This window comes from Phyllobates terribilis, unplaced genomic scaffold (genome assembly GCF_046119375.1).
Source record: "Phyllobates terribilis strain yellow unplaced genomic scaffold, ASM4611937v1 Scaffold_1__5_contigs__length_1240528914, whole genome shotgun sequence".
In the NCBI taxonomy this organism is placed as follows: Eukaryota; Metazoa; Chordata; class Amphibia; order Anura; family Dendrobatidae; genus Phyllobates; species Phyllobates terribilis.
Genome location: NW_027362761.1, coordinates 991,696,973 through 991,716,476, shown reverse-complemented (window position 1 = coordinate 991,716,476; position 19,504 = coordinate 991,696,973).

The window sequence follows — 19,504 nt, the reverse complement described above, 5'->3', positions numbered from 1 at the left end:
TCCTGCAGCCCCGTCCTGCTCTGTTCTTGCCCATCGCTTCGGGCGTTCCCTCTCTGCTGTGGTTGTCTACCGCATCTGCGGTTCTGTGACCCAGTCTGTACTGGGTCTTAACCTCTCTGTGCTCCAGCCCGTCCTTTCGGCCAGTACCTCCCTGCCTGCATACTCGCCTGTATCCACCCATCTGCATACCTGCCGTGTTTGCTTACATCCACCAGTCTGTGCCAGCCTAACCTGCCTGTTCCAGTAATCCCAGTGTGGGTCAACCCCCGTGTCCGGAGTTTGACCTGGAGTAGCACCTGGTCCCTCTGCCCGGTTTCTCCCTGGTGCACTGGCGTCGTATGCCGTCGTGCCACCTTGGTCGGATCGGCCAGATACTTAGTCACGCCCCTCCAGGCACTCTTCGGTCCATGGTCCAGTGGAACCACAACACCCGCACACGCCAGTCAGTCCGGGCGTGTGCATAACAACCAGCCCATACCAGTACCACTCCTCCATCTTGCTGGCGTCTGAGTCGGAGTGGAGCTCTCTGCCCTTTACTGATCCAGGCTCTGGCCCATCCATCTAGCCCATCAAGAGTCACTCTCATTTCATCAGTCCATAAAACCTTTGAAAAATCAGTCTTAAAATATTTCTTGGCCCATTTTTGACATTTTATCTTATGTTTCTTGTTCAAAGGTGGTCATGTCTCTGAGTTTCGCACACCTTGTGCGAATGGCAGCTCTGAAATATGGCAAAACTGGTGGCGAATGGCATCTTGGCTGCTTCATGCTTGATTTTCCTCAATTCATGGACAGTTATTTTGCGCCTTTTTTGGTCAACACGCTTCTTGCGGTCCTATTGGCTATTTGCCATGAAACGCTTGATTGTTCGGTGATCACGCTTCAAAAGTTTGGAAATTTCAAGACTGCTGCATCCCTCTGCAAGACGTCTCACAATTTTGGACTTTTCAGAGCCCGTCAAATCTCTCTTCTGACCCATTTTGCCAAAGGAAAGGAAGTTGCCTAATAATTAAGCACACCTTTTATAGGGTGTTGATGTCATTAGTCAACACCCCTCCTCATTGCAGAGATGCACATCACCAGATTTACTTAATTGGTAGTTGGCTCTCAAGCCTTTGCAGCTTGGAGTAGGACAACATGTATAAAAAGTATCAAAGTGATCAAAATACGCATTTGCCTAATAATTCTGCACGCGGTGTAATGTGATGCGCCAATTCAGGGGTAGCTGCGGGCTGGTATTTTTAGGCTGGGGAGGGCCCAATAACCATGAACTTTCCCAGCCTGGTATCAGCCCATAGCTCTCTGCTTTACCTTGGCTGGTTATCAAAATAGGGGGGACCCCGTGTCATTTTTTTATTTATTTATTAGGTTAATACAAGTACACTAAACAACACATGCTGGGCACTAATTATATCTCACGGATAGCTATCTATTATCTATCTGTCTACCTGTCTGTCAGTCTATCTATCCATATGTTATGGGTCCGGGTGGTGGAACCTAAGTGCTTCGGTGCAAGGAGGGACCAGAGGCAGTAATTGCCTACTCGAACCGACCCAGGTCACACTGCGGCTTAGTCGACTCCGTAAACCAGGGAGGGACTGGGCAGGTGAACCAGGTGCCACTCTGGGACCGACCTTGTGTGAGAGCAGGTGACTCCCACGGGTCAGATGGCAGGAGCTGACCGGTACAGCGGATGAGCACGGCAGAAAGGCTGACGGTGGTCCGGGTAGATAAGCAGGCAGGTACAGCAAATAGCCAGACAGGAGCTCCGGGTTGGCCGGCTGGTGGGCACGGCAGGTTTCTGGCAGCTGCTCTGGGTAGGCAGGCAGGCGGGCACGGCAGGTAAAAGACCAAAAAGCACAGCATTCCCAGATCAATTTCACCAGCCTGAAAATACAGCATATAATATATAGTTGGGGATTGGCGGGAATTAAAGCAAACTGTGGGATCAGTTTGTAAGAAAGTAATAAATTTTATTAAATATATTAAATATACAGCATAGAGAAAGATCAGTTAAAACATGGTTTGGAATAAGAGAAATAGCTGCAGTGGCACTATAACCAAAGTGACAAAATATACATCACAATGACAAGTAGAAACACAGAGGATCCTAGTCGACCTATGTAAAGCTTCCTAGTAGGGACTGCTTTAACCTGTTGTTAAACAATGTTAAATATCCTGCAGTGAGTCCAAAAAGGTAAAATATAACCTATTTCGATCTAATATGTAAGTCAACAGAAGACTGGTGCAGAATATGAAGCGTAAAGATTACCTTGAGTCATGTTAAAGTGTCAACTAGTGTTACTGAGGGTCCGTGTAACAACCTCGTGCAGCGGCCTCGACGCGCGTTTTACCTTCCGGCTTCGTCAGGGCACGGCAGGTAACTGGCAGGTGCTCCATGTAGGCAGGCTGGCGGGCACGGAAGGTTACTGGCAGGTGCTCCAGGTAGGCAGGCTGGCGGGCACGGCAGGTAACTGGCTGGTGCTTCAGGTAGGCAGGCTGGTGGGCACGGCAGGTAACTGGCAGGTGCTCCAGATAAGCTGGCTGGCGGACACGGCAGGTTACTGGCAGGTGCTCCAGGTAGCCAGGCTAGCGGGCACGGCAGGTAACTGGCAGACTGGCGGACAGGACTGTTAGACAGACTGGCGGGCAAGACTGCAAGACAGACTGGCGGGCTGGACTGACAGGCAGTGGGACCTGTTGGCTGAGGAAAGTGTTAGCACACAAAACAACAACCTTGCACAGGCACCTCCATTTTGGAGGAGGTGCCTAATATAGGAGAAGTCCTCCAGCCATTGGCCGGGGACTCTTTAGGATGGCACACGCAGCCCTTTAAGAGGGAGGGAGCGTGCGCCCTAAGCACAGTGCCCGGGAAGCTGCCACAGCAGCAGCAGGGGAGCAGGAAGATGCCGGACAGGGACCGCAGTGGTGAGGGGACCAGCGTCTCTGTCTGGCAGGAGGCAGAGACGCCGATGCTACAGTACCCCTCCCTTTACGCCCCCTCTTCTTTAGGCCCGTGAGAAATTTTTTAAGAACATTAGGGGCATGAATGTTCTGCCTGGGTTCCCAAGACCTCTTCTCCGGGCCAAACCTCTTCCAATCCACAAGAAAGAAAGTCTTTCCCCTTACCCTCTTGGTGACCAAAATGTTTTCTAACTCAAAGACGTCCTCAGCGGAAACCGGAGCTGGGGTGGTACCTGGATCGTCAGAGAAAGAATTAAGGACATCTGGTTTGAGGAGAGATACATGAAAGGAGTTGGGAATCCGTAAGGTGACTGGGAGTTTTAGCTTGTAAGCCACGGGATTGATTTGGTTCAGAACCTCAAACTGACCGATAAACCGCGGACCCAACTTATAAGAAGGTACCTTGAGACGGACATATTTGGAGGAAAGCCAGACCTTGTCTCCCAGACGGAATTGAGGTGGATCCAGACATTTATCAGCATGTTTCTACATCCGCTTAGAGGACAGAAGAAGCGCAGATCTAGTGTCTTCCCAAATAGCCAAAAATTCACTGACGAGAGACTCCGCGGCAGGATTGTCCACTGAAGAGGAGACGGGAAACAGAATCCGGGGGTGTCGACGGTAGACCACAAAAAACAGAGATTAGAAGATCTGCTCTCATGGTTGTTATAGGAGACCTCAGCTCAGGGCAAAGCTCAACCCAATCACTATAGTGAGCGTTGACAAAGTGCCGAAGAAAGCTGGTAAGGATCTGGTTGATACATTCCACTTGACCATTGGACTGAGGTTGATAAGCAGAAGAGAAATCCAAAGAGACATCCAGCAGCTTGCGCGTGGCTCTCCAGAAGCGCGAAGTGAATAGAACTCCGCGATCCGAGACAATGTGGAGGGGTAGGCCGTGGAGACGGAAGATGTAATGGATGAAGTCCTTAGCCAGCACAGATGCAGATGGAAGACCAGGCAGAGGGGTGAAGTGGGCCATCTTAGAAAAGCGATCGGCGACCACCCAAATGACAGTACAATCGGCAGAAACAGGGAGATCCGTGATGAAGTCCATTGCAATGTGTTGCCACGGAGCGGAAGGCACGGGAAGAGGAAGGAGACGGCCGGCTGGAAGGTGCCTGGGAACCTTGTTTCTGGCACAAGAGGAACAAGTCGCGACAAAGTACGCAACATCCTTGCGCAGGGTAGACCACTAGTAATGTCGGACGACGAGCAGAAAGGTCTTCCTCTAGCCAGCATGACCGGCTAGTTTGGATGAATGGCCCCAGAGTAGAACCTTCTTTCGATCCGGAACTGCTACAAAGGTCTTACCAGGTGGAAGATGAGACAGGTCAAACGGAGCAACAATCATTACTTTGGAGGGGTCAATGATATGTAGAGGCTCCTCCTCTTGGTCGGTAGACAGGAATGAGCGGGATAAAGCGTCAGCTTTGATGTTCTTGTCCGGCGGGCGGTAGTGCAGAGTGAAGCAGAATCGGGCAAAGAATAGAGACCACCTGGCCTGACATGGATTTAGTCTTTGGGCGTTCTGCAAATAAGCGAGGTTCTTGTGGTTAGTGTAGATGACCACCTGGTGCAGAGCCCCCTCAAGCAAATAGCGCCACTCCTCCAGCGCTAATTTGATGGCCAGCAGTTCTCGATCTCTTATAGAGTAGTTGCGTTTGGACGAGGAGAAGAGCTTGGAGAAGATTCCGCAGATCACCATTCGCCCGGACGAGGATTTCTGGGTGAGCACTGCTCCGGCCCTGGAGGAGGACCCATCAACCTCCAGGAAGTACTGCTTGTTGCAATCCGGACAGTGTAGCACAGGAGCAGAGGAGAAGGCTTGTTTAAGGGAGATGAAGGCCCTCTCTGCTTCGGAAGTCCATTCTCTGGGATTTGCTCCTTTACGGCTGAGCACACAGATGGGAGCAGTCCGGGAGGAGAAATGAGAAATGAAGAGGCGGTAATAGTTTGCGAAGCCCAGGAATCGCTGAATCGCCTTCAACCCCTTCAGCCGGGGCCACTTTAAGACTGCAGACACCTTCTCGGAATCCATCCGTAGACCAGTCTCGGAGATAATATAGCCCATGAACGGCAGAGAGGTCTGCTCAAAGAAGCATTTTTCGTATTTAGCGTATAGGCGATTGTTCCGGAGCCTCAGCAGAGCCTGACAAACATCCCTCTGGTGTGAGGGCAGATCTGGAGAGAAAACACCAGGTACACCACCACGCAAGAATATAGGAGATCTTGGAAGATGTCATTGACCTGCTCCTGGAAGACGGCTGGAGCATTACAGAGACCGAAGGGCATCACGTGGTATTTGTAGTGACCGTCCTGGGAGTTGACTCATCTCCATGGCGAATCCGGACCAAATTGTACGCCCCACAAAGATCGAGCTTGGTGAAGATCTTCGTGCCTTTAAGGTGGTCAAACAGCTCTGAGATGAGAGGCAGGGGGTACTTATTTTTGATGGTGATCTGGTAAAGGCCCCTGTAATCGATACCGGGACGTAGAGAGCCATCTTTCTTCTTGACAAAGAAGAATCCTGCTCCAGCTGGAGAGGAGGATTTCTGGATAAATCCCCTAGCAAGATTCTCCTCTATGTACTCAGACATGGCACGGGTCTCGGCCAGCGACAAAGGGTAGATTCGCCCACGGGGAGAAGCACCAGGTACCAGGTCGATGGGGCAATCATACGGCCTATGAGGTGGTAGTGTCTCAGTCTCCTTTTTGTCAAAGACATAGGACCAGTAGGGCGCCGGCAGACCAGGTGGATTAGCCGGAGTAGACGGGGGCCGAGCAGGAACCAGACAGGACTCATGGCTTTGTAACCAGGGTAGACCAAGCAAGAGGGAGTGAGAGAGACCGGACAGCACATGAAAGATCTTCTCCAAGTGCTGCATTCCCACCTGAAGGGTTACAGGCTCAGTGACAAGCAAGATGGTCTCCGGTTGAAGCTTCCCATCCATAGAGGCAACTGCCAACGGTTCAGCCAGACGTATGGTAGGAATCTGGTAACGCTCCACGACGGCCTGTTGAATGAGATTCCCAGCGGCTCCGGAATCCATGTGGGCTGTCTCGAAGAAGCGGGTCTCACCACTGGAAATGGAAACAGACAGAGTCAAAGACAGAGAGGGTTTACTCTTGCCTAGGACGACCTCTCCGAGCGGTCCTAGACACTGGAGTTTCCCAGCCTCACCGGGCAGGAATGGATCAGATGCTCTATACTGCCACAGTAGAAGCAACTCCCTTCGTCGGCTCGGCCTGTCTCCAGGTGAGACTTGACTATCTTGGTTTGGTCAATTTGCATAGGCTCAGGCCAACATGCCCGGGGAATTGCTGGTTGTGAGGCTGACCTTTGGAATGTTGGAGCGAGACGCAGAAATCTTCTCTCCCAGGTAGTCTCCTTAGCACGTTCCAGAAAACAGATGTCAATCTTGGTAGTTAATGACACCAGGTCGTCCAGGGTGGAAGGGATGTCACGACCGGCTAGCTCATCCTTGATTCGTCCAGAAAGACCCTCCCAAAAGGTGGACACGAGGGCCTCATTGTTCCAGGCAAGTTCAGATGCGAGGGTTAGGAAACGTATGGCATACTGGTCCACAGTGAGACTCCCTTGGCAGAGACGGAGAAGTGAGGAGGCAGTAGAAGATTTTCGTCCCTGCTCATCGAAGACCTTCCGGAAGGCAGCGAGGAAAGCCAGAAGATTGGACACCAGGGGATCCCCTCTTTCCCACAGAGGGTTTAGCCATGCCAATGCCTCTCCGGTGAGGTGAGACATGATGAACGCCACCTTGGACCGTTCGGAGGTGAACTGGTGTGCAAGGAGTTCAAAGTGCAGCGTGCACTGATTTATGAAGCCCCGACATAAAACGTGGTCTCCACCAAAATGTGGAGGTGCAGAGAGCCAGGGTCCAAAGCCAGGTGCCACAGCGCCACTGGGTTGAGGTGCTGCCGGAGAGGTGCCACTCGGTTAGAGACGGAAACAGTCGGGGTGGACAGCGCGTCCAGGCGGGAGTTGACTGTCCGCAGATAGGATAGGATAGTATCCTGTTGGGATCTCTGGCAAGAGACCTCTTGATACAGGTCTGAGAGCGAAGGAACCTGGGGGCCACCGGGTTCCATGGCCTGTGCAAACTGTTACGGTAGTGGAACCTCTGTGCTTTGGTGCAAGGAAGGACAAGAGGAGCGTAACTAAGTGCCTACTCGAACTGACCCAGGTCACACGGCGGCTTAGTCGACTCCGTGAACCAGGGAGGGACCGGGCAGGTGAACCAGGTGCCACTCTGGGACCGACCTTGTGTGAGAGCAGGTGACTCCTGCGGGTCAGATGGCAGGAGCTGACCGGTACAGCGGATGAGCACGGCAGGGAGGCTGATGGGTGGTCCGGGTAGATAAGCAGACAGGTACGGCAAATAGCCAGACAGGTGCTCCGGGTCGGCAAGCAGGCCGTTATGGCGGATAGCCAGACAGGAGCTCCCGGTTGGCCGGCTGGTGGTCACGGCAGGTTGCTGGCAGGTGCTCCAGGTAGGCAGGCAGGCAGGCACGGCAGGTAACTGGCAGGTGCTCCAGGTAGGCAGGCTGGCGGGCACAGCAGGTTACTGGCAGGTGCACCATGTAGGCAGGCTGGCGGGCACAGCAGGTTACTGGCAGGTGCACCAGGTAGGCAGGCTGGCAGGCATGGCAGGTAACTGGCTGGTGCTCCAGGTAGGCAGGCTGGCGGGCACGGCAGGTAACTGGCAGGTGCTGCGGGTAGGCTGGCTGGCGGGTACGGCAGGTTACTGGCAGGTGCTCCAGGTAGGCAGGCTAGCGGGCACGGCATGTAACTGGCAGACTGGCGGACAGGACTGTTAGACAGACTGGCGGGCAGGCAGGAGGCAGAGACACCAGTGCTACACCATATCTTTGCACATCAAATAACATACCAAAGAAAGACAAAAACATCTATCTATCTAGCTATCTATCTATATCCTCTATCTCTTCATATAAGCTTTTTTCAACTAGCTTTAAGGCTATGTTCACACATTGAGGTTTTGCTGCGTTTTTTTAATGAAAATTAAGGGTACATTCCCACGATCGGTGTTTGCTCAGGCTTTCACGCGGCTGAAATTCTGCATGAATCCTGCACCTCAGCTCACTTGCTTTCTTTCTTGGGTTTTTGTCGCATGTGTTTTTGTCTCTTTTGGAATTTTATTAGATTTACAAAGATATAACTAGATAGATATAGGGGAGATAGATATCCGTGACATATGATTATTGCCGTGCGTGTGTAGTTTACTGTACATAGATTAACCTAATAAATAATTTAATGAAAAAAAAACGACATGGGGTCCCCCCTATTTGTGATAAACAGCCAAGGTAAAGCAGACAACTGGGGGCTTATTATCAGGCTGGGAAGGTCCCTGGTTAAAAATACCAGCCTGCAGCCCCAACAGAAGTGGCACATCACATGAGATCCGCTAATTCTAGCACTTTACGCAGCTCTTCCCGATTGCACTGGTGTGGTGGCAATCGGTGTATTGGTAATTGGGGTTGATGACAGCTGTGATTTGTCAAAAATCACATCCGGCATCAAGCCCTGGTGTTAGTAATGAAGAATTTTCTATCAGACACCCCCATTACTAACTCAGTAATAAAGTATTTTTTTTGTGTGGATTTTTATTTTTTTATTAGAAAAGACACTCCCCCACAATTTCCCTCTTTCACCAATTTATTACAAAAAATGTTGACATCCAGGTCCTCCGAAGTAATCCGCGTTCCTCGATATCTCCGTGATTGTGAAGAGAAGTAAAGTGACCGCTATTCACTGGCGACATATAGTGACTCACTTTACTGTTATTCACATTCGCCGGAGACATCAAGGAATGTGTGCTTCGGAGAACCTGCGAGTCAAAATTTTTTGCAATTTATCTATCTACCCCATAGCTATCTATATCTTTGCACATCTAATGACATACCAATGAAAGACAAAAATGCATGCAGCAAAAACGCATACAAAAACGCCTTAAAGCTTGTGAAAAAAGCTTATATAAAGATGATATAGATTCCTCTCCATCCCTGGGCTTGATTCCAGCTGACATTACACGGCTGACAACAACTCCAAAAAATATTACCCTGATTGCCACCGCACCAAGGCAATCGGGAAGAGCTGGGTAAAGCACCAAAATTGTGGCGCATCTAATGGCCAGTTCTGGGGCAGCTGCAGGCTGGTATTTTTAGGCTGGGAAGGGCAAATATCCATGGACATTTCCAGCCTGATAATAAAAGCCCAAAGCTCTCTGCTCAACCTTTGTTGGTTATCAAAAATAGGGGAGACCCCATTTTTTTAATTATTTAATTATTTACCTCCCAGCAGCTACCTAGGAGTTAGAGATGCATCCAGGCGTCTTCCCCATGCTGTTTGCATTTCATTTGAGGACTGTTTACCTCCATTTAAGCGATTTTCTGCCCCCCCAGCCCTCCTGCTAGGGTGTGCTGGAAAAATGCTCAAGTTTCTCAATTACTTACATTCTACTCATTACTCAAGTTGATTGGGTCCAAGCGTCCAACCTGCTCAATTCGAGTAACGAGCACGCAAGTATTTTAGTGCTCGCTCATCATTAATATGTGTATTACACCTCCATTTAAAATTCAATCATAAAAAAAAGACTGGGACAGAGAGGCGGCGCTACATGGCTGTGCTTGACAAGGCACAACTCTAGGGTAAGTATTCCAATTGTGAGGGGTCACCAACAGCGGTGTGCAGCTCATCCAGGGACCGTGGTTGCTACCTTGCCGTGGCCCGACAATGGACTCCACATGTAAGAAGGAGGAAGGAATAATCCTGGAGGCGCTCCCGTGAAGATAAATGGACATCCCCGTGGCGAGACTTGGATTTAAAACAGTGGATTTTTACTGGTACCACAACTCCCAAATTGTTTAATAGAGCGTGAGAGAATTCTCCTGCGCTCACGGCAAGTGCAAGCGCAGGAGAATTTTCCCACGCTGTCAGTGACGTGCATGAGGTGAGCTGAGTTCATTGGACATAAACTCGGCTCATCTGGATGCCGTCACAGCCAGACACTGAGGAGCGCAAGCATGCCTGCGCTTCTCAGTGTCTGCGGCATGGCAAGCTGGATGGCAGCTTTCTGCTGCGATCCTGCCTGTCATCTCGATGTTGCAGAGCTGGAGCCGTCCTGGGAACCATGGAAAAGTAAGGATGATGTTGGTTTATTATTTTACTTTTATTGCAGAAGACATTGGCTTCAGCTGGAATGGGCGTGATGGTAAGTATGGTTTAATTTAGAACAATAAAGAATTGTGTGTTTATTTCAATTAAAGGACTTTATTCTGGGTGTTTGTGTTTTTTTTAAATTTTGACTATGGGGTTAGCAATGGGGGTGTCTTATAGATGCCACTCCATTAATAACCTGGGCTTGATGTCAGCTGGCATTATAAGCTGAAATCAACCCCAGCCTTATTACCCCACTGCCACCGCTACAGGGCAGTGGGAAGAGCGAGGCTAAGTGCCAGAATTGGCGCATCCTATGGATGTGCCATTTCTGGGGCGGCTGACGGCTGGTGTTTCTAGCCTGGGAGGGGGCCAATATTAATGGCACCCTTCCTGGGCTATTAATATCAGCCCCCAGCTGTCTGCCTAGCCTTTGCTAGCTATTAAAATAGGGGGGAACCCACATCATTTTTTGGGGGGTCCCCCATTTTAATAGCTAGTAAAGGCTAGGTATTCAGCAGGGGGCTGATATTAGTAGCCTGGGAAGCTCCGTGGGTATTACCCCCTTCCCAGGCTTCAAACAGCTGCCCCAGCCGTCTGCTTAACCTCCGCTAGAGACTAGAATTACGGGGAACCCCACGTGAATTTTTTTTTTAATAAATCCTTTATTTTAACACTAAATGACAAGTACAGTAATCAACACTATCACTGTACTTATTATATATGTGACTAACATGTTTCTATCTATCTAATCTATGTGTGATGCTCTATTCTTTTGTTCTAAATTGTTGGGTACCGATGCTGAATTGCTGGCCGGCTTTTTTAAAGAAAAAAGAGAGGGGTCGCTCACTGGTCTATTCGGGTGCTCTGAAGAAAAGAGTAATCTCAATTGCAAAATTGGCCAAATTATGCGGAAAAAACCTTCATTTTTCAAAGTGACATTAGTCTAGATACAATATGGCTTTTTTAAAGAGACGGTGCATGAAAACACTTATTTTTTTTAATAAATCCTTTAACACTAAATGACAAGTACAGTAACCAACACTGTCACTGTACTTCTTATATATGTGACTGACATGTTTCTATCTATCTAATCTATGTGTGATGCTCTACTCTTTCTGTACTAAATTGTCGGGTACCGATGTATGCCGCTGTTGAATTAAAGAGAGTGTCTTCTGAGCAGTTTGTCAGCTTTTGGACACCTTGGAACGTGTTTTCTATGTATTTTTATTTGCCTGCCATTGGTTTTAACGGTGTTCGACGGTGTTCGACAGTGTTCTAAGGTGTTCGACGAACAGTTCCACGAACATCCTGGTGTTCGACGAATCGAACCGAACCCGAACACTACAGGGGTGGCTCAACACTAGTGAGAAATAAGTATGGTGTTTGACTCCTCTGGCAAGCAACACTTAATACTTGGTGGCAAAACCCTTGTTGGCAAGCACAGCAGTCAGATGTTTTTTGTAGTTGATGATGAGGGTTGCCCACATGTCACCAGGAATTTTGGTCCACTCCTCTTTGCAGATCATCTCTAAATCATTCAGATTTTGAGGCTGTTGCTCGGCAACTTGGAGCTTCAACTCCCTCCATAAGTTTTCTATGGAATTAAGGTCTGGAGACTGGCTAGGCCACTCCATGACCTTAATGTGCTTCTTTTTGAGCCACTCCTTTGTTGCCTTTGCTGTATGTTTTGGGTCATTGTCTAGCTGGAAGACCCAGCCATAACCCATTTTTAATGTCATGGCGGAGGGAAGGAGGTTGTCACTCAGGATTTTACGGTACTTGGCTCCCTCCATCCATTCTCCCATTGATGCGGTGAAGTAGTCCTGTGCCCTTAGCAGGGAAACACCCCCAAAACATAATGTTTCCACCTCCATGCTTGACAGTGTGGACGGTGTTCTTTGGATCATAGGCAGCATTTCTCTTCCTCCAAACACGGCGAGTTGAGTTAATGCCAAAGAGCTCAATTTTTGTCTCATCTGACCACAGCACCTTCTCCCAGTAACTCACAAACTCATCCAGGTGTTCATTGGCAAACTTCAGACGGGCCTGCACATGTGCCTTCTTGAGCAGGGGGACCTTGCGGGCACTGCAGGATTTTAAACCTTTAAGGCGTAATGTGTTACCAATGGTTTTCTTGGTGACTGTGGTCCCAGCTGCCTTGAGATCATTAACAAGTTCTCCCATGTAGTTTTAGGCGGATCTTTCACCTTCCTCATGATCAAGGATATCCCACGAGGTGAGATTTTGCATGGTGCCCCAGATCGATGTCGATTGACAGTCATTTTGTATTTCTTGCATTTTCTTACTATTGCACCAACAGTTGTCTCCTTCTCACCCAGCGTCTTACTTATGGTTTTGTAGCCCATTCCAGCTTTGTGCAGGTCTATGATCTTATCCCTAACATCCTTAGAAAGCTCTTTGGTATTGCCCATGTTGTAGAGGTTAGAGTCTGACTGATTAATTGAGTCTGTGGACAGGAGTCTTTTATACAGGTGACTATGTAAGACAGCTGTCTTTAATGCAGGTAACGAGTTGATTAGGAGCTTCTAACTGGTCTGTAGGAGCCAGAACTCATAATGGTTTGTAGGGGATCAAATACTTATTTCTCACTGCAAAATGCAAATACATTTATCTAATTTATACAATGTAACATACAGTTAGGTCCATATATATTTGGACAGAGACAACATTTTTCTAATTTTGGTTCTAGACATTACCACAATGAATTTTAAATAAAACAATTCAGATGCAGTTGAAGTTCAGACTTTCAGCTTTCATTTGAGGGTATCCACATTAAAATTGGATGAAGGGTTTAGGAGTTTCAGCTCCTTAACATGTGCCACCCTGTTTTTAAAGGGACCAAAAGTAATTGGACAAATTAAATAATTGTAAATAAAATGTTCATTTCTAGTACTTGGTTGAAAACCCTTTGTTGGCAATGACTGCCTGAAGTCTTGAACTCATGAACATCACCAGACGCTGTGTTTCCTCCTTTTTGATGCTCTGCCAGGCCTTCACTGCGGTGGTTTTCAGTTGCTGTTTGTTTGTGGGCCTTTCTGTCTGAAGTTTAGTCTTTAACAAGTGAAATGCATGCTCAATTGGGTTGAGATCAGGTGACTGACTTGGCCATTCAAGAATATTCCACTTCTTTGCTTTAATAAACTCCTGGGTTGCTTTGGCTTTATGTTTTGGGTCTTTGTCCATCTGTAGTATGAAACGACGACCAATCAGTTTGTCTGCATTTGGCTGGATCTGAGCACACAGTATGGCTCTGAATACATCAGAATTCATTCAGCTGCTTCTGTCCTGTGTCACATCATCAATAAACACTAGTGACCCAGTGCCACTGGCAGCCATGCATGCCCAAGCCATCACACTGACTCCGCCGTGTTTTACAGATGATGTGGTATGCTTTGGATCATGAGCTGTACCACGCCTTCACCATAATTTTCTCTTTCCATCATTCTGGTAGAGGTTGATCTTGGTTTCATCTGTCCAAAGAATGTTCTTCTAGAACTGTGCTGGCTTTTTTAGATGTTTTTAAGCAAAGTCCAGTCTAGCCTTTTTATTTTTGATGCTTATGAGTGGCTTGCACTGTGCAGTGAACCCTCTGTATTTACTTTCATGTAGTCTTCTCTTTATGGTAGGGGTTTCTCTTCACCATGGAGATTATTCTGCGATCATCCACCACTGTTGTCTTCCGTGGTCGCCCAGGTCTTTTTGCATTGGTGAGTTCACCAGTGCTTTCTTTCTTTCTCAGGATGTACCAAACTGTAGATTTTGCCACTGCTGATATTGTAGCAATTTCTTGGATGGTTTTTTTCTGTTTTTGCAGCTTAAGGATGGCTTGTTTCACCTGCATGGAGAGCTCCTTTGACCCCATGTTTACTTCACAGCAAAACCTTCCAAATGCAAGCACCACACCTCAAATCAACTCCAGGCCTTTTATCTGCTTAATTGAGAATGACATAATGAAGGGATTGCCCACACCTGCCCATGAAATAGCCTTGGAGTCAATTGTCCAATTACTTTTGGTCCCTTTAAAAACAGGGTGGCACATGTTAAGGAGCTGAAACTCCTAAACCCTTCATCCAATTTTAATGTGGATACCCTCAAATGAAAGCTGAAAGTCTGAACTTCAACTGCATCTGAATTGTTTTGTTTAAAATTCATTGTGGTAATGTCTAGAACCAAAATTAGAAAAATGTTGTCTCTGTCCAAATATATATGGACTTAACTGTAGTAACATGGTTTTTAAGGTTGAACGAAGACTAAGTCCATCTAGTTCAACCCATAGCCTAACATGTTGATCCAGAGGAAGGCAAAAAAAACCCATGTGGCAAACACTAAGCTCCATATTGGGGAAAAAAATTCCTTCCTGACTCCATACGGCAATCAGACTAGTTCCCTGCATCAACGCCTTATCAAGGAATCTAGTAAATATAATATATATATATTATACTTTTCAAGAAAGGCATCCAGGCCTCTTAAATTATAGTAGTGAATCACTCATTACAACATCATGCGGCAGAGAGTTCCATAGTCTCACTGCTCTTACAGTAAAGAATCCACGTCTGTGATTATGATTAAACCTTTTTTCCTCCAGACGTAGAAGATGCCCCTTGTCCCCTTCTCAGGCCTCAGATTAAAAAGATCAGTAGACAGGTCTTTGTACTGTCCCCTCATATACTTGTACATAGTAATAAGATCACCCCTAAGCCTTCATTTTTCCAAACTCAAAAAACCCAAGTGTAATAACCTGTCTTGGTATTGCAGACCCCCCAATCCTCTAATAACCTTCGTCACTCTTCTCTGCACCCTCTCTAGTTCAGCTATGTCTTTCTTATACACTGGAGACCAGAGCTGTACACAGTATTCTAAGTGTGGTCGCACTAGTGACTTGTATAGAGGTAAAATTATGTTCTCCTCATGAGCATCTATGCCTCTTTTAATGCATCCCATTATTTTATTTGCCTTTGCAGCAGCTGCCTGACACTGCTGATACACAACATCCACTGCATTTCCTTGGTCCAGTCCGGAACTTACCTCTTCATAAAAGCTGATCAGATTAGTTTAACAGGAACAGTCCCTCGTAAACCCATGTTGATATTGGGTCATGAGGTTATTCTTCTTCAGATACTCTATTATAGCATCTCTTAGAAAGCCCTCCAGGATTTTACCCACAGTAGAGGTTAAGCTTACTGGCCTATAATTTCCAAGTTCAATTTTTGTCACCTTTTTGAATATTGGCACCACATTTGCTATACGTCAGTCCTGTAGTACAGACCCTGTTATTATGGAATCTTTAAAGATTAAAAATAATGGTCTATCTATGACTTTACTTAATTCCTGCAGTACTCGCAGGTGTATCCCATCCGGGCCCGGGGATTTGTCAATTTTAGTGATTTTTAGACGCCGCCATACTTCCTGCTGGGTTAAGCAAGTGACATTTAATGGAGAATTTTTGTTATCGCTGATCATGTTTTCTGTCATGCGATTTTCTTGTGTAAATACTGTTCCTCATCCTCATCCACCATTTGACCCAGCCTATTTTAAAGGGGGCCAACACTATCATTTTTTAGTTTCTTACTATTTATGTAGTTAACCCCTTTACCCCCCCAGGGTGGTTTGCACATTAATGACCAGGCCAATTTTTACAATTCTGACCACTGTCATTTTTTGAGGTAATTACTCTGAAATGCTTCAACAGATCCCACTGATTCTGAGTTTGTTTTTTCATGACATATTGTACTTCATGATAGTAGTAAAATTTCTTCTATATCACTTGTTTTTAATTATGAAAAAATTGGAAATTTGGCAAAAATTTAGAAAATTTCACAATTTTCAACATTTGAATTTTTATGCCCTTAAATCAGAGAGATACACAAAATTGTTAATAAATAACATTTCCCACATGTCTACTTTACATCAGCACAATTTTGGAACCAAATTTTTTTTTATTAGTGCGCTATAAGGGTTAAAAGTTGATCAGTGATTTCTCATTTTTCCTACAAAATTTACAAAACCATTTTTTTAGGGACCACATCACATTTGAAGTGACTTTGAGGGGCCTTTATGACAGAAAATACCCAATAGTGACACCATTCTAAAAGCTGCACCCCTTAAGGTGCTCAAAATCACATTTAAGAAGTTTATTAACCCTTCATGTGCTTCACAGGAATTATTGGAATGGGGAAGAAAAAAATGAACATTTAACTTTTTTTCACAAAAATGTTACTTTAGACCCCAATTTTTTTATTTTTGCAGGGATAACAGGAAAATATGGACCCCAAAATTTGTTGTGCAATTTCCCCTGAGCATGCAGATACCTGTGGGCGCACATCAGGGCTCAGAAGGGAAGGAGCGCCATTTGACTTTTTGAATGTAAAATTAGCTTGAATAATTAGCGGACACCATGTTGCATTTAGAGAGCCTCTGATGTGCCTAAACAGTGAAAACCCCCCATAATTGATACAATTTTGGAAACTAGACCCCTCAAGAAACTTATCTAGATGTGTGGTGAGCACCTTGAACCCCCTGGTGCTTCACAGAAGTTTATAACATGGAGCCGTGAAAATTTTTTTTTCACACAAAAATGTTTTTCAGCCCATAGTTTTGCATTTTCATAAGGGTAACAGGAGAAATTGCACCATGCAGCTTATTGTGCAATCTTTCCTGAGTAAGCCGATACCCCATATGTGGGGGAAAATCACGGCAGGGTTCGGAAGGGAAGGAGCGCCATTTGACTTTTTGAATGTAAAATTTGCTTGAATAATTAGCAGATGTGCCCCTTATGTGCCTAAACAGTGGAAAACCCCCACAAGTGACACCATTTTGGAAACTAGACCCCTCAGGGAACTTATCTAGATGTGTGGTGAGCACCCTTAACCCCCAGGTGCTTCACAGAAGTTTGTAACATGAAGCCATGAAAATAAAAAATCTAACTTTTTCCACAAAAATTATCTTTTAGCCCCAAATTTTTTAGTTTCACAAGGGTAAGAGGAGAAAATAGAACTTAAAAACTGTTGTGCAATTTCTCTTGAGTACGCCAATACCCCATATGTAGGGAAAATACACTGTTTGGGCACACATCAGGGTTCAGAAGGGAAGGAGCACTGTGTGACTTTTTGAACGCAATGCAAAATTGGCTGGAATCAAGAGCGGATGCAATGTCGCATTTCGGGAGCCCCTGATGTGCCTAAATAGTGGAAACACCCCACAATTGACTCCATTTTGGAAACTAGACCCCTCAAGGATTTTATGAAGGGGTATAGTGTACATTTTGAACCCAGAGGTACGACAGAATTTGATAATATTAGGTCAACATATTGAATAAGCTGTCATTAGTCTTGAGCGCAAGTGCTCGCTACTTGAGTTTGCATCGGGTACTCGGGTATGCACAATGTATCTCAGGTGCTTGAGTGGCATGCTCGTGTCCCTGCCCCGCATGTTTCATGGTTATTAGACACCCAAAAAAAACATGCGGGAATTGCTCGTGCATGGCAGGCGATCCCAGCAACAATTTTTTTGGCCGCGAAGCATATGGGGCAGAGACTCGAGCATGTCACTCGAACACCCACGATACTCAGTGCATACACAAGCACCCGATGCAAACTCAAGTAGCCAGCACTTGCGTTCAACACTGGTCGCCATATCGTCATAATTTTTTTTTTCTTTACTTTTGAAAAAATCCCAACCCTAACGCCAGCCCTAATACTAGCCCAACCCTAACCCTAGCCCAACCCTAGCCAAACCCTAACCCCAACTCTAACCCCAACCCCAACTCCAACCCCAACCCTAACCCTAGCCCAACCCTAACCCCGACCCTAACCCTAGCCCAACCCTAGACCAACCCTAACCCTAGCCCAACCCTAACCCCAACCCTAGCCCAACCCTTGCCCAGCCTTAATCCGTGTGGTATAAGTGATTAGACAACTTTATTCTTTGGGTCGGTGTGATTACAGTGATGCCAGATTCATATTGAGTTTTTATGATTGACAGCTGTCACACACTAAAGGACACTTTTTTGCAAAGACTAGTTTTTGCATCGCCATATTTTGAGAGCTATAATTTTTCCATAGTTTGGCTGACAGAGTCATGTGATGGCTTGTTTTTTGCGAGACAAGTTGACGTTTTTATTGATACCATTTTCGGGCATGTGACATTTTTTGATCGCTTTCTATTCCGATTTTTGGGAGGCAGAATAAACAAAAACCAGAGTGTGGTAAAATTGATAAGGCAGCTTTATTCTTCGGGTCAGTATGTTTACAGTGGTACAGCATTTATATCGTTTTTTTTTGTTTTGGTGCTTTTACACAATAAAAACTATTTTCTAGAAATAATATTTTTTTGTATCGCTTTATTCTGAGAGCTATAACTTTTTTATTTTTCAGATGATAGCTCTGTATGGCGGCTTGTTTTTTGCTGAACAAGATGACATTTTCAGCGGTACAATTTTTATTTACATTAGTCTTTTTTATCGAGTGTTATTCCATTTTTAGTTTGGCGGTATGATGATAAAGCATTGTTTTTTTGCTTCGTTTTTTTTTTACTGTGTTCAGTAAAGGGGTTAACTAGTGGGACAGTTTTATAGGTCAGGTCTTTACGGACGCGGCGATACCAAATATGTGTACTTTTATTGGTTTATTTTATTTTTCATAATAAATAAATATTATGGGTACAGTATATTTTTATTTTTGGGGGATTATTTTTTTCAGTTTTTTTTATATTTTTACAAATTTATTTTTTTTTTTTTTCACTTTTCTACTTTTTTTTTTTTACTCTTACACATTGTCCCACTATGGGACTTTCACTTTTTGCAGCCTGATCAGCTGCATGGCATAGAGAGAAGCAGCCAGTCAGCACTGTACTCAGGGGAGACATTACTTTGGTCATGCACTGCACATGACCAAAGTAACGTTCTGCCTCCTGGTGACCCGGACATCGGGTCATCATGACAACATCCGGAAGCTGCCGCAGACATCGCGGGATGCCGGCAGGAGAGGTGAGTATAGCGATCACCTCCCCCCTTGCCACCGCAATGCTGCGATCGAGTTCGATTGCAGCATTGTGGGGGTTAATGTGCAGGGAGCAGTGCGGGATCGCTCCCTGCACATAGCACCGGGTGTCAGCTGTGACAATCAGCTGATACCCGGCGGAGATCGTCCCGCACCGCTTGTGTGCAGGTGCAATCGCAGCGCACGTAATAGTACGTAGCTGGCCCTATAGGCCCAGGGCGCAGCTACGTACTATTACTGACAAGGTCATAAAGGGGTTAAAGAATATTTTGGGATTATTTTTACTTTCTCTGGCAATGAGTCTCTCGGTCTCAATCTTTGCTGCC